This window comes from Gorilla gorilla, chromosome 5 (assembly GCF_029281585.2).
Source record: "Gorilla gorilla gorilla isolate KB3781 chromosome 5, NHGRI_mGorGor1-v2.1_pri, whole genome shotgun sequence".
NCBI lineage: Eukaryota > Metazoa > Chordata > Mammalia > Primates > Hominidae > Gorilla > Gorilla gorilla.
The window spans coordinates 40,857,848-40,884,062 of NC_073229.2; the positions used below are offsets into that span (position 1 = coordinate 40,857,848).

General features: G+C 40.7%; 1 long non-coding RNA gene across 2 annotated transcripts in view; it reads right to left on the reverse strand.

Moving 5' to 3' along the window:
* LOC109027283 (uncharacterized) overlaps nt 1–26,215 on the reverse strand; it is a 464,512-nt gene that overhangs the window by 402,228 nt on the left and 36,069 nt on the right. The gene's annotated exons all lie outside the window — the stretch shown is intronic.

Genomic DNA, 26,215 nt, shown 5'->3' on the forward strand with positions numbered 1-26,215 from the left:
GGTGTGAGCCACCGTGCCTAGCCTATTTATCCATTTAAAAAAATCTTCATTACAATTCTATGTGATTATTGCAATTAGCATCCCTCTTTTACTCCAAAGGAAACTGAGACACAGAGAGTTAAAAATGTGTCTAATATGGATATGGCAAAGCAATTCATATTCTTGCCGTGTATGTGTGTATCTTTGTGTGTGTGTGTGTAGAACTTGAGTTCCAGAGCCACTCAAATTACTGACCCTCAATAAATGTGACACATTTAACTTAAGCCAGTATGCAACATGGGGTGGTCATAATCAATATAAACATTTTAAAAAATAGAGAAATCATTTTTACCCAGAATGGACAGGGACCTAGAATAGATGAGAAATGAATAAAGATGCTTCTTTAGCACCATAGATCCAAGGGAGGCATCTGTACCTCTGAGCAATCAATCATAGCTGATAAGTTTATTGTTTAAAAATATTCAAAACAAGAGAGATCCACAAGCAAATGAATGTAAGGGAAAAAACAATTCTAGTTTTTTTCTATGCAGCCACTTACTCGGCCTACTCCAAGGACAAGGCTGTGAAATTTATTTTTGGCAATACAGGGCAATGTATTGAGCTACTGTTATTGGTGAGCTGGTTTACCCTTTTTAAAAGGCATGACCTCAGACCCAGCAACCTCTTTTCCTTTCTCTCTTCTACTTCATGCAAGATCAGGAGAGAAGTGGACTCAAAAACATTTTGGACATTTTCCCTCTACCATAGTTTTTCTCTACCCATATGATCATTCTTTCTCTGTTTTATAATTTTCTTTATCTTAGACAGTTAAAGTTTTCTATTGCCTCTACGTATAATGTCCTATCGATTTCATATCTTTATACTCAGCATCCTTGTGTATATCTACAGATCTCTAGGGAAGGGACAAAATGTTGCCAGTCTCTTTGCATAGTAAGAGTCATCTTTACTGCAGTCCCCAACGAGTTTCTCATCTCCATCTGAGACCACCTCAGCCTGAACTTTATTGTCCATATCATTATCAGCATTTGGTCAAAGCCATTCAACAAGTTTCTAGGAAGTTCCAAACTTTCCCACATTTTTCTATCTTCTTCTGGGCCCTCCAAACTATTCCAACCTCTGCCTGTTACCCAGTTCCAAAGTTGTTTCCATATTTTTGGGTATCTTTACAGCAGTACCACATTATCTGGTACCAATTTATTAGTTTGTTCTCATGCTGCTAATAAAGACATACTAGAGACTGGGTAATTTATAAAGAAAAAAGTTTTAATTGATTCACAGCTCAGCATGGCTGGGGAGGCCTCAGAAAACTTACAATCATGATGGAAGGGGAAGCAAACGCGTCCATTTTCACATGGCAGTAGCAAGGAAAAGTGCCAGGCAAAAGGGGGAAAAGCCCCTTATAAAACCATCAGATCTCGTGAGAGCTCACTCACTATCACGAGAACAGTATGAGGGTAACTGTCCCCAAGATTCAATTACCTCCCACCAGGTCCCTCCCACAACATGTGGGGATTCTGGGAACTACAAGTCAAGAGAAGATTTGAGTGGGGACACAGCCAAACCATATCAGAGAGAGAGAGAGAGTAAGAAAGAGGTGGGGAGATAGACAGAGAGAGGGAGGAAAATTGCTACACTACAATTGTGTTGAACTGAAGATCTTACATGGGGATATTGTGAAGGAAATTCTCTTTATGGAAAGGAAGATAACTAATATATACTGAGCACATTTTAAGTAGGTATCACACAAGAGATATTCTTTCTCTACTGCTGCTTAGTTTTTACAGTGTTTCCATTTGTTACACTTTATGGCTGAATTCAATGAGACACAGAGAGGGTAAGTAAGTTGCAAACTGTCTTTGGCTTGGGAAGCAGTGGTGCTGGGACCCTGTCTGGATCAAAAGTCCACTACTGCTATCATGCTTGTGACTTGTCTTAAGAGAAGTAAGTTAAACTAAGAATTTTGTCTTTCATTAATTTATGTATGATTTTCACATGGATCTTAAGGAACTGCAGTTATGATAGTCTTGAAGTGCAGTACTTTCCAGAGATGCTGATTTTTATTTGTGTAAGCAAAGTTAGCTTACCTGAAAGGAAGCCGTTTCTGAGGAGATACCTGTGCAGTGTGTCAACCTTTTCTTACTACACACATAGGCTTAGGTTCAGGCCTGATGAATTATACTTAACCTACCCTCTGGTTAATATTTGCCTTTGGCTGATGCTCAAAATCAAGTTCATATTGGTGCTAATATAAAATCTAAGGCGAGAAAAGCCTATGGCTTTCCATTGCTTTTTCAAAAAACATCAACATAAAGAAACTAGATTTACTTTGTCCTACTATTAACAGTTCATTGAAAGTAGAGGTTCAAGTGAAACTTCACTGCTGCCAAAATATAGGGGCAGACACACCCAGAAAAAGCTTCTGCAATTATCAGTGGCTGAAGGCCTGGAGTGAATAGCTGCTTTTCAAAATTTTCAGGAATAAAGATGAAGAATGGCTATAGGGATCGTCTTCAGCACAAACCTGATTATCCTTCTGAATTAGGTTGCCTAATGCGCTGTGTTTTCTTCTGTCTATTCTCCAGCTGCCTGGAGCCTCCTTCCCTCATTCAGAACCCACTATCCCGTCCTCTGGGCTGGGCTGGTAAGAGGGTACATGGGCTCTCCCCTTGGCAAAGATCACAGAAACTGACATCTTTTCTGAATTCTGGCTTGTAAAGAGGGGTATTATTTTTGTGGTTGCTTTTGCTCTTTCTTGAAAGAATCCCTTTTTCTCAAATGCCTATTTTTAAGTTAAGTAGTGGTTTCCATCTAGTGCAATAGAGGTATTTCTCTTTAATAATTTCTCTGTTCATATTTTTCATGATGGTTACAGCTAAAATTATTTGATTCCACTTTTTATCATCATCTTAAATACTTGTTAAATACTTAATGGTTCATACTGAGGAGCGGTCAAATATGGTCCTGAATTCTGAGCTTCTCCAGATCATTAAAAACTGGCAATTTACTTACCATATTTTCTTTTTCTGATAAAGCAAAAGAAATCATATTATAAATGACATATATAACTCTGAGTGGTATTAAGGGAGTATGTTTTTAATAGAACTAGGTCTGTTTATTATGCTGTGAATTAAAGAATTATAGCACTTGAGAAATCTTAATGTTTACTGTGAGATTTGCTAGGTGCTACGTGTCAACGCAGCAGTTACACACTGCTTGACTCATTCCAGAAGCCCTGATTCCCCAGGTACAGCTAACCTAGCCAAGTCTCTTTTGGTCAGTAGTCGAGAGACTTACAAAAGTTTAGGATCTTAGATTGTTAAGAATTAGATGGATTTAGAATATTATTAAGTTTAATCCTTTTTATTTTACTTAAAATGAAATTTAGGCAAAGTTCTCAACTTTGGTGGGCTTCAGAATCATTTGGAGACCTTGCTAAGGCACAGATTGCTGGGCCCCACACCCAAAATTTTGATTCACTAGGTCTGTATGAGATCAAAGAGTATTTCTTTTTTTTTCTAACTTTTAAAATAGTTAAATTCAAGGAATTGATCCTTTGCTTTTCATTTATTTTTTAAAGTGTTTTAATTGAAATCGTATATATTTAAGGCATACAATATGATGTTTTCATACATATATACATAGTGAACTGATTACTACAGTCCAGCTAACTGACATATTCATCTCTTCACAAAGTTACTTTTTTCTTCATATCTACTCTTTTAGCAAATTTCAAGTGTACAATAAACTATTACTAACTATAGTCCAATATCTTTCCATTCCTCTGTCCCTCCACCCCTGGCAACTACCATTTCATTTTTTCCTGCTATGAATTCGACGTTCTTTGATTACACACATCATAGCATGTTTGCTTTCTCTATGTGGCTTATTTTGCACAGCATAATGTGCTCCAGGTTCATCTATGGCAGAATTTCCTTCCTTTTTAAGGCTAATTAATATTCCATTGTATGTATATAATACAATTCTGTATCCATTAATCTGTTAACAGACCCTTTGGTTGTTTCCGTATCTTGGCTACTGTGAATAATGAACACACAATGAACATGGGCCTGCAGATATCTCTTCAACGGACTGACTTCATTTCCTTTGTATATTTATATCTCCAGAAGAAGGACTGCTAAATCATACAGTAGTTCTATTTCTAATTATTTTAGAAACTGCTGTGTTGTTTTCTGAAAGTACTTATTTCTAACAAGTTCCCAGGTGATCCTGATGCTGCTGGTCCCCAGACCACTCTGGAAGAACTTAAAGAACTGGCTTAAGGGTTGTCTTGGCAATGCAGGCTCTTTTTTGGTTCCATATGAACTTTAAAGTAGTTTTTTCCAATTCTGTGAAGAAAGTCATTGGTAGCTTGATGGGGATGGCATTCAATCTATAAATTACCTTGGGCAGTATGGCCATTTTCACGATATTGATTCTTCCTATCCATGAGCATGGAATGTTCTTCCATTTGTTTGTGTCCTCTATAAAGACACATGCACACGTATGTTTACTGTGGCACCATTCACAATAGCAAAGACTTGGAACCAACCAAAATGTCCATCAATGATAGACTGGATTAAGGAAATGTAGCACATGTACACCATGGAATACTATGCAGCCGTAAGAAAGGATGAGTTAATGTCCTTTGCAGGGACATGGATGAAGCTGGAAACCATCATTCTCAGCAAACTATCGCAAGGACAGAAAACCAAACACCGCATGTTCTCACTCATAGGTGGGAATTGAACAATGAGAACACTTGGACACCAGGGCCTGTCGTGGGGTGGGGGGATGGGGGACGGGTAACATTAGGAGAAATACCTAATGTAAATGATGAGTTGATGGCTGCAGCAAAGCAACATGGCACATGTATACATATGTAACAAACCTGCACGTTGTGCACATGTATCCTAGAACTTAAGTATAATAAAAGCAAACAAACAAAAAACAAAAAAACAAAAAGAAAAAACACAAAAAACTGGGTTAAGGAACAAATTAAGAGCCAAAAGCTGTACCTCTTCACTTCCAAAGCAGTGTTTGGCCACTATACCATGTGTCCTTTATTGAGGAGATTTCAGTTCCAAAAATGATAAATAATGTCCTGAAATCCTTTCTCATCTGTAGCTACCTCATTTGGGAATCTCAATGACCATGAAAGCAGGTCTTGGGACATTGGGTTTAAGCAGCATCAGTACTCATTTTAACAAAACCTGTCCCAAGGAAGGGGTGCTGCCTGCTCTATGGAGCCCTCCAATCTTGAGAGGACAGAGGAGATGGAAACAAAGATCTAGGCTAAAGCAACTAGTCCTTGGCAGGGAGGAGATGAGGAGACCCTGACAAAAGTGTCCAGAGAAGGATGAAAAGAACAAAAAGAAGAAGGGAGATCTTCACCCATACTGAACACTGTCCCATTGTCCTTTTTATTTTTTTATTTTTTCCTCTGGGAATAAGAAGTATTTAAATTTTATTTTGGATCTTCTTTTTGTTATATTAGGAAACTGTAAGTTGAATAATCCTATATTAATATTATTAACATAAACTATATTACAGATTTTCTTTTCTAAGAATTTCTTTTCTCTAAACCAACAGAAGACTTTGTACCAAATATCAGGTAAGCAGCCACATCTAGTATTTTTCAATGAGTCTGCTGTCTGAAACCCAGCCTAGGCCTATCTTTATCTCCAAGTTGCAGGTGTAACTACACCACAGGCCTCTCACCTCCTATCTGCTGAGCTAAGCAGGTCATCAGCACCACTCAACTGGTAATCTCACTGCCCACAGCTGCCAATTTTGTGAGAGGCTGGAATAGCTAATGAAGGTAGGTGTGCATTCATTTGCAGAGGATTCACAAGCAGTGTCTATTTTAAATCTTTGCTCCTTTCATCATTTCTCTGTCATCCAGCCCCAAACTCCACCCCAAATAAAAGTTTCCACAGAAGAAAATCTGTCATGGCAGGTGTCGGTCAATGAAGCAGAAAAAAAATTCCTATTTATTCCACAGTCTGCAGGTTGTATGATCAGGGAATTATAACCAATTTAGAGCTTTATGGTACCTTCTTTATAAGCAAATTATAAATAGATCTATTAAGTTTAACAGATAACATGGAAGAAGCAGGAATAATAAAATTTGAAAAATATTGAGAAAAAAATCACTTTAGAGGCCCATAGATACATGCTCTTAAAATATCTTCTGGGGTTCCTAGTGTTGCCACTTGAAGCATGAGATATTATAAGCAATGTTCAGTAAATTCTTTTCAGGTTCCAAACTATTCATACAAAAGTATAACTTACATTTTCCAGTAAGTGACTACAAACTTGACACTTCATCTTGGATCTTTCTAGATATTTCTTGGATCTTTCTTGAATTACAACAAATGACTGCAGATTTGATGCTCCATCTTGGATCTTTATGGATATTTCTTGGATCTTTCTTGGATTATACTAAGTGACTACATATCTGATGCTTCATGTTGGATCTCGCTGAAGATTTTGGATGCTTCATCTTGTATTTGCATCTTTATCTCCCCCTCCTTCTGAGCTCAAGTGTTGTGGGTATTCTTATATCCCAGGGGCTTCATCAGCACAACACATTAGCACATCATTTTTTATTTGAAATGTTTTCTCCTTTTCTCCTTGCCTATTTAACTCCTTCCAATATTTCAAGGCTTAAACAAACATCTTCCTCTTATTTTCAGCTTCTTTTAATGATTGCTGTTTATATAAAATTCTCTGCTATGTACTATTATAGTAGTATCTATCTATGTATCTATCTGTCTACTTACATATCTATCTAACTACTTACCTATCTCTCTCTATATTTTTTTCTACTACAATTTAGCCCTGGAGCATTTACCTCCTTGCTTTATTCTCAAATTTCAGGAAGCATCTCTTATATTGGTATGGTTGGGCTACATGATAGCAGCTCAATGAGAACTTAATTATGAAGAGTACCCACTTCAAGACAAGGTTGATATTTTTTAAAAATTTAATATAGCTTCTAGCTAACAGTCTCCAATCCTATCCATTGACCATGGCTGACTTGTTAAGAGCACAGGCATAAGAGTCAGACTGCCTGGGTTTGAGTTCAGATTCTACCACTAAGAGAGCATTTTGTAACTCAGGTTCTTCACATATAAAATTAGAATAATAACACCCACTCAAAACATCATTGTGGTCCTCCAGTTAAAGTAGGGCCTTATGGAGGTCAGGTAATTAATGGAGTTTTAGCTCAGATCCGACTTACAGTGGGTCCCTGGACTCATCCTGCAGTCATTTCCCCAGTGCCAGAATGCATAATTGGCATAGACATACTTAGCAGCTGGCAGAACCCCTGCATTGGCTCCCTAACTGGTAGAGTGAGGGCTATTATGGTAGGAAAGGTCAAATGGAAGCCATTAGAGCTGCCTCTACCTAGAAAAATAGTAAATCAAAAACAATATCACATCTCTGGAGGGATTGAGGAGATGAGTGCCACAATCAAGGACTTGAAAGACGCAGGGGTGGTGATTCCCACCACATCCATGATCAACTCTCCCATTTGACCTGTGCAGAAGACAGATGGATCTTGGAGAATGACAGTGGATTATCATAAGTTTAACCAAGTGGTGACTCCAATTGCAGCTGCTGTACCAGGTGTGGTTTCATTGCTTGAGCAAATTAACACATCTCCTGGTACCTGGTATGCAGCCACGGACTTGGCAAATGCCTTTTTCTACATTCCTGTCCATAAGGCCCACCAGAGGCAATTTGCCTTCAGCTGGCAAGGCCAGCAATATACCTTTCCTGTCCTACCTCAGGGGTATATCACCTCTCCAGCTTTGTGTCATAATCTTATTTGGAAAGAACTTGATTGTTTTTCACTTCCGTAAGGTATCACACTGGTCCATTACATTGATGACATTGTGCTGATTGGATCCAGTGAGCAAGAAGTAGAAAACACACTGGACTTATTGGTGAGACACCTGTGTGCCAGAGAATGGGAAATAAATCTGACTAAAATTCAGGGAACTTCTACCTCAGTGAAATTTCTAGTGGTCCAGTGGTGTGGAGCCTGTTGAGATGTCCCTTCGAAGGTGAGGGATAAGTTGGTGCATTTGGCCCCTCTTAAAACCAAGAAAGAGGCACAATGCCTAGTGGGCTTATTTGGGTTTTAGAGACAACACATTCCTCATTTGGGTATATTACTCTGGTCCATTTATGGAGTGACCCAAAAGGCTTCCAGTTTTAAGTGTGGTCCAGAACAGGAGAAGGCTCTCTAACAGGCCCAGGCTGCTGTGCAAGCTGCTCAGCCACTTGAACCATATGACCCAGCAGATCCAATGGTGTTTGAGGTGTCAGTGGTAGATAGGGATGCAGTTTGCAGCCTTTGGCAGGTCACCATAGGTGAATCATAGCAGAGGCCTCTAGGTTTTTGGAGGAAGGTCCTGCCATCTTCTGCAGATAACTACTCTCCTTTTGAGAGACAGCTCTTGGGCTGTTATTGGGCTTTGGTGGAAACTGAACGTTTGACTATGGGTCATCAATTCACCATGCAACCTGAACTGCCTATCATGAACTGGGTGCTTTCTGACCCATCTAGCCATAACATGGGTTATGCACAGCAGCATTCCATCATCAAATGGAAGTGGTATATACGTGATCAGGCTTGAACGAGTCCTGAAGACACAAGTTACATGAGGAAGTGGCTCAAATTACCATGGTCTCCACTCCTGCCACCCTGCCTTCTCTCCCCTAGCCTGCACCGATGGCATCCTGGGGAGTTCCCTATGATCAGTTGATAGCGGAAGAGAAGACCAGGGCCTCGTTCACAGCTGCACAATATATAGGCACCACCCAAAAGTGGACACCTGCAGCACTACAGCCCCCTTCTAGGACATCTCTGAAAGACAGCAGTGAAGGGAAATCTTCCCAGTGGGCAGAACTGCGAGCAGTGCACCTGGCTGTCCACTTTACATGGAAGGAGAAATACATCCAGATTTGCTGGATGTATTGATTCATGGGCTGTAGCCAATGGTTGGGCTGGATGGTCAGTACTTGGAAGAAGTATGATTGGAAAATTGGTGACAAAGAAATTTGGAGAAGAGGTATGTGGATGGACTTCTCTGAGTGGTCAAAAACTGTGAAGATGTTTGTATCCCATGTGAGTGCTTGCCAATGGGTGACCTCAGCAGAGGAGGATTTTAATAATCAAGTGGATAGGATAACCCGTTCTGTGGACACCACTCAGCCTCTTTCCCCAGCCACCCCTGTCATCACCCAATGGGCCCATGAACAAAGTAGCCACAGTGGCAGGGATGGAGGTTACACTTGGGATCAGCAACATGGACTTCCACTAACCAAGGCTGACTTGGCTATAGTCACTGCTGAGTGCTCAATTTGCCAGCAGCAGAGACCAACACTGAGTCCTCAATATGACACCATTCCTCGCGGTGATCAGCCAGCTACCTGGTGGCAGGTTGATTATACTGGACCTTTTCCATCATGGAAAGGGCAGAGGTTTGTCCTCACTTGAATAGACACTTACTCTGGATATGGGTTTACCTATCCTGCATGCAATGTTTCTGTCAAGACTACTATCCATGGATTCATAGAATGCCTTATCTACCATCATGGTATTCCACACACTACTGCCTCTGACCAAGGCTCTCATTTTATGGTTAAAGAAACACAGCAGTGGGCTCAGGGGAGTCCACTGGTCTTACCATGTTCCCCACATCATCCTGAAGCAGCTGGATTGATAGAACGGTGGAATGGCCTTTTGAAGTCACAATTGCAACACCATCTAGGTAACAATACTTTGCAGGGCTGGGGCAAAGTTCTCCAGAAAGTCATGTATGCTCTGAATCAGCATCCAATATACGATATTCTTTCTCCCATAGCCAGGATTCATGGGTCCAGGAATCAAGGGGTGGAAGTGGAAGTGGCACCACTCACCATCACCGCTAGTGATGCACTAGCAAAATTTTTGCTTGCTGTTCCCATAACATTATGTTCTGCTGGCCTAGAGGTCTCAGTTCTTTGGAACGCTGCCACCCAGGAGACATAACGATGATTCCATTAAACTGGAAGTTAAGATTGCCACGCGGACACTTTGGATTCCTCCTATCTTTAAGTCAATAGGCTAAGAAAGGAGTTACAGTGTTGCCTGGTGTGATTGACCTAGACTATCAATATGAAATCAGTCTACTACTCCACAACGGAGTTAAGGAAGAGTACACATGCAATACAGGAGATCCATTAGGGCATCTCTTAGTATTACCATCCCCTGTGATTAAGGTCAATGGGAAACTACAACAGCACAATCCAGGAAGGGCTACAAATGACGCAAACCCTTCAGGAATGAAAGTTTGGGTCACTCCACCAGGAAAAAAAGCCACAACCTGCTGAGGTGCTTGCTGAAGGCAAAGGGAATACAGAATGCATAGCAGAAGAAGGAAGTCATCAATGCCAACTACGACCACGTGACCAGCTGCAAAAACCAGGACCGTAACTGTCATGAGTATTTCCTCCTTCTTTTGTTGAAAACACATTTGTGCATGCATACATTTGTACTAAGAAAATATCTTCATTTTCTTTCCTTTTCATTTATCATGTGACGTAAGATTTATTGACTTCATATCAGCATTTAAGTATTGTTAACTTTATGTAATAGTATTTGGGTTAGGGATTGGTGTGTTTCCAGTTGTACAAAGGTTGCATTATATTAGGCATAATTATGACTATTATTGTCTTTATTTGAAGATTACGTATGATCTCAGGAGATATGTATGGATTCAAGTTGACAAGGGGTGGACTTGTGATGATTAATATTGAGTGTCAACTTGATTGAATGGAAGGATACAAAGTATTGATCCTGGGTGTGTCTGTGAAGGTGTTGCCAAAGGAGATTAACATTTGAGTCAGTGGGCTGGGAAAGGGAGTCCCACACTTAATCTGGGTGTGTTGGGAACAGGCCCCCCAAAATCTGGCCATAAACTGTTACCAAAACTGGCCATAAACAAAATCTCTACAGCACTGTGACATGTTCATGATGGCCATGACGCCCATGCTGGAAGGTTGTGGGTTTACCAGAATGAGGGCAAGGAACACCTGGCCCACCCCGGGAGGAAAACTGCTTAAAGGCGGTCTTAAACCACAAACAGTAGCATGAGCGATCTGTGCCTTAAGGACATGCTCCTGCTGCAGATAACTAGCCCAACCCATCCCTTTATTTCAGCCCATCCCTTCATTCCCATAAGGGACACTTTGAATCTAATATCTATAGAAACAATGCTAATGAATGGCTTGCTGTTAATAAATACGTGGGTTAATCTCTGTTCGGGGCTCTCAGGTCTGAAGGCTGTGAGACCCCTGATTTCCCACTTCACATCTCTATATTTCTGTGTGTGTGTCTTTAATTCCTCTAGCACCGCTGGATTAGGGTCTCCCTGACTGAGCTGGTCTCAGCATGGGTGGGAGCAATCTAATAATCTGCTAGCATGGCTAGAATATAGGCAGGCAGAAAAATGTGAAAAGAGAGACTGGTCTAGCCTCCCAGCCTACATCTTTCACCTATGCTGGATGCTCCCTGCCCTCGAACATCAGACTCGAAGTTCTTCATTTTTGGAACTCAGACTGGCTGTCCTTGCTCCTCAGCCTGCAGATGGCCTATTGTGGGACCTTGTCATCATGTGAGTTAACACTTAATAAACTCCCCTTTATATATATATATATATATATATGTGTGTGTGTGTGTGTGTGTGTGTGTGTGTATACACATATTTATGTATGTGTGTGTATATATATATATTCCATTAGTTCTGTCCCTCTAGAGAACCCTAATACAGATGGGAAACACTAATGTTATAAAATAAAAACAATGTATATAAAAGGCAAATAGGGAAAAGAAGGGAAAAAAACATCACCTCAATTCCATTTTAAGAGAGAAGTTTCCAAAGACAATGAGTGACAGAGCAGAGAGTTCTCTACAAATAAGTACCTTGGCTTGCAAATGTAGGGAGACACCCAAAGCAGGCACAGAGCTGAAATGAAACCATTTGATGGAATGGGTTTCTAACCCCTAGGCCTCTGTTCAGACCCATCCCTCTGCTTGGCATTTCCCATTCTTGTTTTCCTATCTTATACCTGTATAGACTTTCCTTAAAAAAATTATATTATTTCATTTATATAAAGTTCAAAATAGACAAAATTAATCTATGGTGTTAGAAACCAGAATAATGGTGAATTTGAGAAAGAAAGTGATTGGAAAGGGTAGGCAGGTGTTTGTACAGCTATAGTTACATTTTGGTTTTCACTGTATGTGCCAGCTCTACTGGTTTTCACTTTGCTACATGTAGGAGATCAGTCGGGGTGGTGAGAAAAATTGTAGAAAGATGCAAACCTTCTTGGAAGGCCAGGAGGTTTTACAAAAGCTTTGGAAAAGGATTTGGCTGAAGGCAGCCTGATTCTCTTATCCAGTGCCTGAAAGCTTAGTTTAGATAACAAGGGGGTGTGAAGAAAGTCATCTAGATAAATTAGTCTACTTAGGCCTCTGAACGTGGCCTTTGATCATCCACATGCAGGACTACTCTCTTCAGGGGTAGGGGGTAGCAACCATGTTAATTACCCACAAGTGTGCTGACTCAAGGCCTTTGTCATTAAATCTGTACCGAATAAATGCCCACAGTGCTGGCTTGTCAGGGCCACAGCTGCTACAACTCTTTCTGTGAGCGGCCCAGTCCCCTAGCCTGCTCTTTCACTGGAAATCTGTGTCTGAGTGCATTTATTCATCTGTCACTCGGTGAGGGTCTACAGGTCAGACCCGGCAGGTGGTGCCCCGTGTGAGGAACACTGCAACAGATCACGAAGGAACCCTCAAAAACGAAGGTGAAGAGACTGCAGTCAGTAAGTCATTGGTGCCCACTTGAGATTTCCAAGTTCGAGTGAATTTTTCAGGCTAGAGTTTGATCATGGGACAATAGTTACTAGCACAACAGAAGCAGTATATAAAAGTATTGAAACAGCTGCTTAAAGCTAGTGGAGCCTCAGTTTCACAGGCTCAATTAAGGGACCTAATGCAAACTGTTGTTTTCCATAACCTGTGGTTCCCGGAAGAAGGTACCCTAGACATAGAGTTCAGGGAACAAGTGGGGAGAAATCTTAAACAACATCATGTGCAAGGGCAACGTGTCCCAGTAATATCTCTAACATTATGGGCTTTAGTTAGGGTGGCTCTGGCCCCATTATACACGAAGAGCCTACAAAGTGGTGAGAGGAGAAACCGTCACCTACCTTACTACCTCTTTATCCCTCAGCCCTGCTATCACCAGGCCAAAATAACAAAGAGGAAATGGAGGTTTTGCCTAAGCCCCCTCCTCCAATAAATTGGGAAAAGGCACAGGATATTCTACAGTTATGGGACCTTGTCTTAGATAAGCGGCATTAGAAGGGGATTTCTTAGCCTGTCTGGTAATGCAAGATCGACAGGGCAATCAGGTACATGAACCCATTTCTTTTAATGCTTATGAAGAGCTAAGAAAAAGCATTAAAGAAAAGGAGCCTCTAGCCCATTTACGAAAGGAATGATGGAACCTTTGGCAGACAACTTCTGTATAACCCCATGGGACTGGTCAGTGCTAGCTAAAACAACTTTGGAGCTCAGCCAATACCTCCTCTGCAGGGCAGAATATGATGAGTTGTGCGAACAAGCCAACCAGAATCAATTGGCCAGGCAAGACATAACAGCTGCCATGCTCCAGGGGAGGGGTCCCCATGCCTATGTACAACAACAACTAAATTTTGATCCCCAGGCCTATGCGCAAGTGCCTTTGTGTGCTCTCAGGGCTTGGGACTGAATTCCCAAAAGCAGAGTTCAACAGGGATCCTTTGTAAATGTTCAACAAGGGCCTCAATAGCCATTTGTTGAATTTATCAATCGGTTAGCCCAGGCAAGTAAAAGAAAAAATTAGTCATGCCCAGGCTGCTGATATCTTACTGTTGTAATTGGCTTATGAAAATGCTAATGTGGATTGCCAACAAGCAATGCAGGCAATCAGAGGAGAGACAGCCACAGTTGGGGAACTTATATGAGCACTAACTGGTGAGGACTGAAACACACAAAGCCAAAATATTGACTATGGCATTAAGGCCTCCTAAAGTGAAAAAGTTTTCTATGCGGAGTGAAACTGTTTTCTATGCAGAGAGCCAGGTCATGTGAAGAGGGAATGCCCCAATAATAGAGACCAAGGTAATTCAGGAAAAGAACCCCCTTCTATATGCCCCTGATGTAAAAAGCGGAAACACTGGGCAAATCAATGCAGGTCCAAATTTGATAAAAATGGCAACCCCATAAGTAACTGGGCAGGAAACTTCATGAGGGGCTGGCCCCAGGCCCTACTTCAAACTGGGGCAATGCCAGCAGCTTTCCTTGGTCAGATGGAAAGCCCACAGTCCTGTCTCTCAGAGAAGCCACCACTGGGACCACAGGACTGGACTTACTCTGCCCCAACTAATTAGTGCTAAAAGAAGGAGAAGACCCTAAAAGGGTTGCAACGGGGATCTGGGGCCCACTGCCTCTGGGAAGAGTGGGATTGGTCCTAGGATGATCAAGCCTATCCAGTAAAGGAATTAATGTGCTCGCTGGGGTAACTGATAGTGACTATCAAGTTGAGATATTGGTTATGATGGAATGTAAAAGTCTGCATATTCTTCCCCCTGGATCAAAGATAGCTCAGTTACTACTTTTACCATACTGGGTCCCCAGTGCCCACGGAGAGGAAAGGTGAAAGGGAAGTTTTGGAAGCACAGGAGCCACAAAAGTATATTGGAACCAATTAATCACTGATCAGAGACCCATGATTACCTTCAAAATTGGAAATGAAAATTTTACTGGCTTATTGGACACAGGGATGGAGAGTTCAATCATCAGTGATCAAAACTGGCCAGAAACTTGGCCTTGAGTCACTCAGAAACAAAAAATTGTCAGCATCGGGGAAGCTCACATAGCCAAGCAGAGCGCATGCCCCCTAACCTGTTGTAACTCAGAGGGAAGAAAGGCAGTTATATAGCCTCTAATCATGCCCATCCTTGTTAATCTTTGGTGATGGGACTTATTAGCCCAATGGGGGGGTCACTTTGCAGACCCCTTTCTAATAATGGCCACTGTTATTATCCCTCCCCTACCCCTGACACAGCTCTTTCAAGATCTAATTTGGGTAGAACAGTGGCCTTTAAAGGGAGAGAAATTACAAAGGGCCCATGAGTTAGTTGAGGAGCAATTAAAAGCCAGCTATGTGAAACCATTTTTGTCATTCCCAAAAAGTCTGGTAAAAGGAGGCTTTCACATATCTTGCATGCTATCAATGCTAATTTGCAACCTATGGGGCCCCTTCAGCAGGGGCTCCCCTCCCCCACAGCAATTCTTCCATATTGGCCTATAATCGTTATTGACTTAAAAGACTGCTTACATACTATTCCCCTTACAGAACAGGACAGAGAAAAATTTGCGTTTACAATACCAGCAATCAATGACGAAAGGTCAGTTTGCTGATTTCACTCGAAAGTGCTTCCTCAAGGTATGCTAAATAGTCCTACCATGTGTCAGTATCATGTAAATCAAGCTTTGCTTCCCAGTAGAAAAAAAATTCCTAATTGCAAGATTATTCATTTTATGGATATTTTACTAGCAGCCCCAACAGAGCCAGTATTTTTAAGGTTACATGCCTCTGTTGTAAAGAATACACAGTTAAAAGATTTAATCATAGCATCTGAAAAAGTACAAATATCCTCTCCTTGGAAATATGTTGAGTACATACTAACTTCTCAGTCAGTAAGATCTCAAAAGGTTAAATTAAATACTAGCAACTTACATACCTTAAATGATTATCAGAAATTACTAGGCAGGATTTACTAGCTTTGCCCTACCTTAGGCATAACTACTGATAAGTAATAAAATCTGTTTTCTATCTTAAAAGGCACTGCTGCCCTAGACTCTCCTAGGTATTTAACTCCTTCAGCACAAAGGGAAATTGAAAAGATAGAGCAAGCTGTTTCTCAAAGGCAACTGGATCATAGAGATCCACGGTATTCAGTTCAATTGTTTGTTTCTCCCACTAAACACTCTCCTACAGGATGAATAAGACAGATGACCCCAGGGCTGTGCTTCCTAGAATGGGTTTTTTGCTCACATACCAGGACTAGAACACTCTCTCCCTCTATCCAGTTAGTTAGCAAAGTCATCTATTCAGGCCACAGACAATACAATCTATTGCTAGGTTATGACCATGATGTCATAAAAATTCCTCTTGAGTAAAAACAATTCAAAGCAGTATTGCCCTTATCTAGAGACCTGCAGATAGCACTCTGTGATTATACAGGCCATATAGAGCATGCCCTTCTTGCTGACAAACTCCTTCAGTTCTTATCTCGTACTCCTGTGATTTTACCTACAAAAATAATTCACTCCCCCATACCTAAAGCTTTAACACTGTTTACTGATGGCTCTGGTAAACATGGAAAAGTGGCTGTTTGGTGGAGACCACATAATTCCCTCACTCATTCTGGATTTACTAGCACTCAGAGAGCTGAGGCTGGAGCCTTAATATTGGCCTTGAGGACTTTTTCTGCTCAGCCCATCAATATTGTTAGTCATTCTGCTTACTCTGTTTATTTATTACAAAACCTTGAGACAGCCCTCATTAAGTCCACTCTAGAGCCCACCCTGTGTGCACTTTTTCTCCAACTTCAGCAATTGCTAGATCAACATACATATCCTATTTTTATTACTCACATTTGGGCCCACAGGTCACTGCCAGGTGCATTGGCTTACGGCAATGATCAAGCAGACCTACAACACTGCTTGACCAAGCCAACCAATCGCAACAATTTTTCCACCCAAACTGGAAAAACATATCTAAACAATTTCAACTTACCCAGAGACTAGCTAAACAAATTATCCTACAATGCCCAGATTGCCAGCTCACAGGCATGTCCCCTCCTTCAACAGGTGTTAACCCTAGAGGACTAAAAGCTAATCAGTTATGGCAAACAGATGTTACACACATCCCTGAATTTAGAAAACTTAAATATGTACATGTATCAGCTGATATCAATTCTCATTTAATTAGCGCTCATGCTCTTCCTGGAGAGTCCACCCAATATGTCACTAAACATCTTCTTTCAGCTTTTGCATTTATGGGGCAGCTCACAAAAATTAAAACTGATAATGGCCTGGCTTATGCCTGCTCACAATTTCAACAATTTTGTCTCACGGGAAACATCCAACACTCCACAGGCATCTCGTATAACCCCCAAGGATAGGCCATAATCAAATGTACCCACTCCACCCTTAAAAATATGCTCAGAAAACAAAAAAGGGGGAATATGAGTAAGGACCCTGCAACACTACTAGCACAAGCCTTATTTACCCTTAATTTTTTAAAATTTATATGATAAATTTCAATCAGCTGTAGAAAAGCACTTTGCTAAAATGTCTCAAGACATAAAACCTGCAGTTTTATGGAAAGATGTAAACAGTAATGTATGGCATTGTCCAAATGAATTGTTAATGTAGGAAAGAGGATATGCTTGTGTTCACACCCCCTCAGGTCCTCTTTGAACTCCAGCACAACGCATCAAACCATACCATGGTGTGGCCGGGACTCAACCCAGTACCAGAAATCAAGAAAAGGACCTTACAGGATCTGCAGCCCCAGACAATGCAGCTTCCTCGGACGACACAAGTCCCGGACATTACACGGGGGATGCTAAAGAGGACAACTCAGGAGGCTGAGCGAATCCTGCTCCAGACACAGACACCGACACCATTCACTCCAGATAATCTGTTCCCTGCTATGCTCTCTATTGTACATTGCAACTCACATACAGTATTGATCCTTTTTATGCTCTTGTTTTGTCTGCAATCTGTACCTGCTATACTCTATTGGGCTCATATCTTAGATCCGACTTTCTTTTGCCCTGTCACCTGGACAGACACCCCATTCCCAGCCTCTAATAATGTAACTACTTGGCTAGGAGGGATAGATTTACCCCCAGTAGGGTTCCTCATTAATGGTACACATTGGACTACGGTGCCAGGTAACACTACATGTCACTACACTATCCTCCCACTGTGTGTAAGTGATAAAAGTTCTAACCCTTACTGTGTACCTGCCCAAACACAATTATGGCTACATCATGGCAAAGGAAATCCCTTAACAGTCTTAGTTGTAGGCAGCCTCAAACCAGGCAACGCAATCAATGCCACTTTCCCAAACATTTCTCCCTGTGCTAAAAAACAAAGCCAAGAAAGTAGTGGATTCCACTTTAGCTGGGAGGTCTGTCACAGGGAACAGGCCCATAGCATCCAGTTAGACAACTATAACATCTTTGACTGGAGACCCTACAGCCATTTGCAGGGCGATTGTACTGATGTCCACGTCTATCGTGGCATCAATGACAGTTTCATAGCCATGGCCTGTTCTCCTATTATTTGGGCCAATAGGGAGATGAGATATCCCAGACCCCAAGTAGAGTCCATGCTACCTCAAGAAGCTTTATGGTACCTGGGATATCTTAGCACCCCTCTTAACACCTGGCATGAGACATATCATAATTCCAATCACAGTTATACTAATGACCTTTTTTTCATAATCAAACTGATCAGTCCTGATTTGTACTACCCATCCTTATGTTTTCCTTATGGGAACCAATATTTCTATTACACCCCAAAACTCCATGTTTGTGACCCGAGTGCAGGGACAGGCTTGGTTTGCTTCTTGTATCTCTAATTATAATATATCTAATTTAAATATTACTAGTGTCATGGTGTTGAGGAGACAATCTGAGCCTTTCCTACCAGTCAATTTAACACGCGATTGGCAATGTTCCTCTGCCCTTGCCATCTTGGAACATGCCCTGTCCCAGATGAGACACAAGAGACTTATAGTTACACTTTTAGCCTTTATAGTCTCAGCCACAGTCATCCTAGCAACTGCTAGTGTTGCTGTAGCATCTATTACTGAATCAGTACAAACAGCTACTTTTGTAGATAATTTGGCCAAAAATGTGTCTAATGAACTTCTCTTACAGCAGGATATAGATCAAAAGATTCTTGCACGTCTGCAAGCCCTCAAGGCTGCCTTGGAATATGTGGGGGAGCAACAAGATGCACTGGTATTCTGACAGCAATTAAACTGCAACCGGGAACAAAAACATTTCTGTGTCACTTCTCTACCATGAAATCAATCAATACATAGTTCAGATGAGGTGAAACAACACCTCTGGGGAACCTTTCATGACAATTTAACAGCAGACGTAAAGCCACTTAAAACTAAAATTCTAAAATCCCTAAACACCATAGATCTACATGCCCAACAAACAGCCATATGGAAGGGTGTAGGAGATCATCTCTCCTGGATAGACCCCCACTCCTGGGGGGAGTCACTCCTTGACTGGAAAAGACTGTTGCTAATTATACTCATGTTTGTCTTACATTATTTACTAATTCTAGGATGCAAAGCTGGAGTATGAGTTATAACTGCCGTGCCTAACAAACCTGTTGCTGCACACATCTGTATTCTTCAATCAACAAAACCTGATGCTAAAAACAGAAAAGGGGGAGATGGAGGAGATCAGTCAGGGTGGTGGGAAAAACTGTAGAAAGATGCAAACCTTCTTGGAAGGCCAGGAGGTTTTACAAAAGCTTTAGAAAAGGATTTGGCTGAAGGCAGCCAGATTGTCTTATCCAGTGCTTGAAAGCTTAGTTTAGATAACAAGGAGGTGTAAAGAAACTCATCTAGATAAGTTAGTCTACTTAGGCCTCTGAACGTGGCCTTTGATCATCCACATGCAGGACTACTCTCTTCAGGGGTGGGGGTAGCAACCATGTTAATTACCCACAAGTGTGTTGACTCAAGGCCTTTGTCATTAAATCTGTACCGAATAAATGCCCGCAGTGCTGGCTTGTCAGGGCCACGGCTGCTACAACTCTTTCTGTGAGTGGTCCAGTCCCCTAGCCTGCTCTTTCACTGGAAACCTGTGTCTGAGTGCATTTATTCATCTGTTGCTCAGTCAGGGTCTGCAAGTCGGGCCCGGCAGCTACATACATTCACTGAACTGTGCGAGTATTATTTGTGCACTTTTAGGTATGTATGTTTTCCTTCAATAATATTTACACTTTTCAAAATGTCAATGAACATCACCTCTCCTAGGATGCTATTTCTGTGATATCTTTTTCTGTCTTAGGTGACCCTCCCATCTGTAGGCTCCTTGTACCTAAACTATTGGAGTTACTTAAAAACAAGAGACAATATTTTTTTTCCTTAATTTATCACCAGCAACTAGAAAAGTTCTGCCTATTAATTTAGGCTCAATAAATCTATGCTTAATTGAAGACAGAATTAATAACTGAATGACAGATATGTTAGATCTGCATAATCAAATATGAGTACCAAGAAGAATAAGACAATTAAAAATTTCTGACAACTATGATCTTAAGGAGATAAGAAGATTCCTTAATTTAAATAGAAATTTCTAGTTGGGATGTGGATACTGATCATTATTTCATATCCCACACATTTTAAATTATTAATATTGACATTAAATTATGGGGGCTACTTGCCTGGAATTTATCTTATTCTTGAATTTTCATTAAAAACAGCTACTAGTCCCAGAAATGTGGTCAAACCATATTTAGTAATTTATAAATAGAAACTTTCTGATAACAGTAAATTGGGATTTATTTATTCTCTGAATACTTACGGAGCTGCTTTTATTTGAGAGCATATTCTATATTCTGAAGATAAACATGTAAAGAAAGTGAGTTCCTTTCCTCAAGGAACTTACTGGTGGGAAGATAGAAATGCGTATGTAATAAATTTCATGCTAAGATTTACACAGAATGCTGGGAAACGTTTTAGAAGCCATATCTCAGATAAGAAAAAGCCTAGCCCTCAAACTTCTCTAGGGCTGGATAAGCTCATGTCTTCAAAACAAGTGCTCTCTTTATGTCAGAGATTTGTCTTCATGTGAGTTGTGATGTTCTATCCTCCAAGGTCATCAGACCAGGGAGCTGGTGGGAAAAGTAGATTTTGGATCTGAGGATACAGGATAGTCAGAGCTATTTGAGAGTCGTGAGTGTCTCATATTTCCTATGAAGTTGAAGGCAGAGATAGAGTCTATCATAGATTTTTTTTATGTTGCAGATACTCAATCCATATTTGTTTATTTGTGAAATCAGGGATGTGGTTGTAATCTCTGGTTTCATCTCTGATATGTAAAGATCCTATTAGTCATCTCTCTCATCTTTAAAACAAGAAAAAGCTGGACAAATTGAAAATCAATTACTTTTTCTCAGGCCCATTGGAGAACCACTACCCTGAAATAAAGGAGAGAGAGAGAGATCCAGAGAGACATCTGAGATCTGTGTACCTGGAGCAGAAGCAGCTGGAGCATAAATTGGTAGAAATACTTACATGGTAACTTTGATAAATTGCTAAGTTATTTGATAAAATGTTAAGATAGACTGGGTGCTGTAGTTTTGTAGGTGGTCTATATTTGCATGAGCTTTATCTTCAGGAAGATATATGAAACATCCCCTTGTGACTCTGGCAAGTAAGGGGAAAAGTAACCATTGTGAAATACACCCAAAGTCTTCTCCATAACAAAAGCCTATTGTGAAGAAAAAAGGATTTTGCTGGAACGTTATCCCACGTGGGGGAAAAATTTCTTACACTCCAGTCCCCTCCAACCTTCTTGTCTCAGCTAATGAACAAAAAAACAAAAAAGAAAATAAATCAAAACCAAGTCAATAGGTCAGTAATTTAAAGTAAAAGATTAAAAACACTGGAAAATGCAGCAGCTAGGCAAGGTAGTTAAGAGGCAGAGGAATACAAACATTTGTGAAGGTCACAGCCCTGAGACACAGGCTCACGAAAAGTTAGAGATTTAGCCCCAAGATTATAGAATACACCCCCTTCTCCATGACTTAACAAAACACCAAAAGGACTTCAGTATAATAAAATGGATCACAACTGAAAAAGCTGTAAGACACATGCTCTCTCTGTGGAGGAGCACTTAGGGAAACTCAAAATAAACACAGGTGACCAAAAAATGACACTGGGGGAACTTGAAGACTCTGGCACCTATAGCTACAGCAACACTGAACACAGCATAACTCATAACCAGATTAACATAAATTCTTATACTAAAAGCTTATTTATTTAGTTCCTATGACTTGATAAAACATATCCAGCTTTTGCCCGGGTGCAGTGGCTCACACCTGTAATCGCAGCACTTTGGGAGGCCAAGGCGGGCAGATCACCTGAGGTCAGGACTTTGAGACCAGCCTGGCCAACATGGTGAAACCCCGTCTCTACTAAAAATACAAAAATTAGCCAGGCATGGTGGTGGGCACCTGTAATCCCAGCTACTCAGGAGGTGGAAGTACAAGAATCACTTGAACCTGGGAGGCAGAGGCTGCTGTCAGCCAAGATTGTGCCACTGCACTCCAGCCTGGGTGACAGAGCGAGACTCCATCTCAAAAAAAAAAAAAAAAAAAAGAAAAAAGAAAAAGAGAAAAATAAAAAATAAAACATATCCAGCTTCTGATGTGAAATTATAAGACATGCCAAAAGGTGGGGAAAAAAAAACAGAATCTGAAGAGACAAAGTAATCATCATCACTCAGATAGGATGCAGATTTTTGAAATTAGACTGATAATTTAAAAATAATTATGATATGTTAAAGGCTTTGGTGGAAAAAGTGGTCAAAAAGAAAGAACAGATGGGTAATGTAAGCAGATACTCAAAAATCAAAAGGAAACAGTCACAAAACACTGTGACTGAAAGGAAGAATGCCTCTAATGGGCTTATCAGTAGACTCAATATAGGTGAGAAAAGAAACAATGAGGTTGGTGATAAATGACATCCAAGATCTTTGGGACTATTTCAACAGCTGCAACATACACATAATTGCAATAACAGAAGACGGAGAAGAGAAAAAGAATGGAGCAGAATAAAAATTTGAAATAACAATTGTGGCCGGGCATGGTGGCTCATGCCTGTAATCCCAGCACTTTGGGATGCCCAGGTGGGTGGATCACTTGAGGTCAGGAGTTCGAGACCAGCCTGGCCAACATGACAAAACCCCATCTCTACTAAATATAAAAAATTAGTAGGCATGGTGGCACATGCCTCTAATTCCAGCTACTTGGGAGGCTGAGGCACAAGAAGAGCTTGAACCCAGGAGGTGGAGGTTGCAGTGAGTCAAGATCATGACACTGCACTCCAGCCTGGGTGACAGAGCAAGAGTTGGTTTCAAAAAAAAAAAAAAAACAAAAGAAATATTGGCCAAGGATTTTCCAAAGTTAATGACTATCTCCAAACCACAGATCCAGCAAGCTTAGAAAACAAAAAACAGGTAAATACTAAATAACAGCAAAAAATCTATACACCTAGGTATATCATGTTCTAAGTGAAAAACAACAACAAAACCACATGCAAAAAAAAAAAAAAAAAAAGACAAAGAAGCCATAGGGAAAGAAAATCAGACTAAAGGGGAAAGGGATAGGAATTACAGCTGACTTCTTGTCAGAAACCACACAAGCAAGAAAAGGGTGGAGTGAAATCATTAAAGTGTTGAAAGATATGTTCATGTGACAGTGGAGCTGTACATTTAATATTAACAATAATAACCTGGAGAACTAATTAAAAATTCAGAAAGCTTTCCCCAGCCTCAGAAAATCCTAATTGGGGGCCTCTCACATAGGTCCTGGAGAGGTACATCTCAAAAGGTAACTCAAGATGATTCTGGCCAAAGGGGTTCATAAATCGCATTTTAAGAAACACAAACCATGTTACAAAGCAGGTTCCAAGATAGGATGAGACATGCAAGGACCTTATTAGGGAAAAGCCGGAGAGAGAAAATGAAGAGGAAGCCATGGAAGTTTGAGAGAGACGTCAGACCACCATGCAAGCCTCACCCCGGGTGAAGGAGAAAGAAAAAAGGTTGGGTACGAGTGTCCTAGAATGCCATGTATTCTATAGAAAATCCAATCAGGTTGTTGGGGAGTTGCTGGGACCAAGTAGGCTATCACAGGAGTCTCCCGTCTCCTGGGAACAGGCCAACATCAGTGTGCTAGTTGCATGCCGTCTGTAGCCTGAGGCAGCCCAGGGAAAGTGTGGCCTCAGTGCAAATGCTGTGATGGAATTCAGCACATAACAGCTGTAGTTGGTGGTCTATAAGGTGAATTTTCATGGCTGTCAGAGTACCAAATGGAAATTATTATTTTATGTTACATTTTTATAATTCAATAACATCCTCAAGAAGTAATTAAATCTCAGGCATGTTATATAGTTTTCCAGTGATCACATAAATAGTACATGGAGGATTAAAACTTAGATTTTCTTACTCTTAGGCCAGGATTTATTATTTTCAATACTAACACCATTTTTACTGCACAGAGAAAATCAAATTAAAGTACAGCATTTAGCAAAATTTTAATATGGCTGGTCTATGGGTGAGCAAGGAAACATAATTGTCAGAATCACTTAATTCTTTTCAATTACTGAGACAGTCATTTTCAAAGTAAACCAGGAAATTAATTTTAAAGAAAAATATCTGCTAACTTTTAGTGATAGTTTCTTGGCACCAAATCTACTCTTCTATACTCTGTTTTGTGATAATGAGAATTATGAAAACCACTTTTCCATTTGGGCATCCGGATTCCTGTTAGACTTTTTCAGTAGGAGGCACTAGGGTTGTCTACACTGCTGGAGGAAGGAGAAGAGGCTTGCCGTGTCATGTCTGTTTCCTGCAGGCTCTATGCTGCTTCTTTCCTGTATCCTGTTTCTGTGAGTGTCAGCCCAGCTATGATTCTTTCCCTCAATAGTAAAGCAGTTCCTGACTGTAACAGCAGCTGAATCAAGACTGCACATTTTATTACACTTGTAGACTGACCCTCCCTCTCCAGCAGTACGGCCAGCCAGTGCCTCCTTCTCAGAAGTGGAAAAGGCTGGGTCCCAGTCCTGGGAGCTCTTCCTCTGAGCTCAGAGACACCAGCACAAGATAAGCAGCCCCTTCTCCTCAGAAGGCTGAGTTTCTACTCCACAGGGCTTCTCCTCTAAGCTTCCATGTTGTTATAATTCCAGACTTTTCCTTTCTTTTTGTAGCCCTAGAAATGGAGGCTTTGTCCTGCAATACTATCTCCGTTACACCTTAGTATTCTTTTCTGGTCTTTTGAGTTCTTTATTAAACCATTTTATACTCAGTGAACAATTCTTGCATTGAGTAATTTCTGTTTAAGTAATAGGTGTATTTTTTGTCCCTTGATTGGACCCTGATAGGAAGGAAGAAATGAAAGAACAGATAATCCAATGCATCTGATATGTAATCTATTATTAGATTATATCTGGGTTAGAATTATAAGCAAGATATGTTCCAAGCACAAACAGGCATTAGTTGAAGTCTAAGAAATAGATTCACAATGATTCAGAAAAAGTTTTCTGAATATGTAGGTACAATAAGTCTGATGTAAAACATTTACTTAGAAATGAATAAGCTTTGTTGACTGCTAATTTCCCACTTCTCAGGGCTGGTTTTTTTTTTTTCTCTCTCCCTCTGAATTTAAAGTAATAATCCTCCAGATAATCTGTACCAGTGATTCTCAATGACTCTAGGAGAAGTGTAATAGAAAGTGGGTTTAAATCATGTATTGCAAAACACGTATAGAGTTGAAATTTATTGTCCAAATTGTATTAGTCTTGTTTTCACACTGCTATAATGAACTACCTGAGACTAGGTAATTCATAAAGAAAAGAGGTTTAATGGACACACAGTTCTACATGGCTGGGGAGGCCTCAGGAAACTTACAATCATGGCAGAAGGCAAAGAGAAGAAAAGTATATCTTACGTAGCAGCAGGGGGTGGGGGGGGGGGGAACTTCCACACACTTTTAAACCATCAGATCTCAGGAGAACTCACTAACACGAGCACAGCAAGGGGAAACAACCCATATGATCCAATCACCTCCCACCAGGTCCCTCCCTTGACACATGAGGATTACAATTCAAGATGAGATTTGGGTGGAACACGAAGCCAAATCACATCAAAATTTTCTCCATACATGGACTCAGATCTGGTAGAAACCTGGCTACCCTCCACATTACTGATGTGTTACAATGGCATCAGTAGACACACAAGAGCGTTCTCACAAACAGGCTTACGAATTTGTGCTGTTTAT